The sequence below is a fragment of the Gracilinanus agilis genome, chromosome 6 (genome assembly GCF_016433145.1).
Source record: "Gracilinanus agilis isolate LMUSP501 chromosome 6, AgileGrace, whole genome shotgun sequence".
NCBI lineage: Eukaryota > Metazoa > Chordata > Mammalia > Didelphimorphia > Didelphidae > Gracilinanus > Gracilinanus agilis.
This window is the reverse complement of record NC_058135.1, coordinates 28,413,564-28,414,130: the sequence shown is the minus strand read 5'-3', so window position 1 is coordinate 28,414,130 and position 567 is coordinate 28,413,564.

Here is a 567-nt window from a genome sequence, read left to right as displayed (position 1 = left end):
CAATGGTATGGCTGGATCAAAGGGCAGGCATTCTTTTATAGCCCTTTGAGCATGATTCCAAATTGCCAGCCAGAATGGCTGGATCAGTTCACAACTCCACCAGCAATGCATTAATGTCCCAATTTTGCCACATCCCCTCCAACATTCATTACTCTCCCCTTCTTTCATTTTAGCCAATCTGCTAGGTGTGAGGTGATACCTCAGAGTTGTTTTGATTTGCATTTCTCTAATTATTAGAGATTTGGAACACTTTCTCATGTGCTTATTGATACTTTTGATTTCTTTACCTGAAAATTGCCTATTCATGTCTCTTGCCCATTTATCAATTGGGGAATGGCTTGATTTTTTATACAATTGCTTTAACTCCTTGTATATTTGAGTGATTAGATCCCTGTCGGAGTTTTTCGGTATAAAGATTTTTTCCCAATTTGTTGTTTCCCTCCTGATTTTGACTACATTGTTTTTGTTTGTACAAAAGCTTTTTAGTTTAATATAATCAAAACCATTTAATTTACATTTTGTAATTTTCTCTAACTCTTGCTTGGTTTTAAAGTCTTTCCTTTCCCA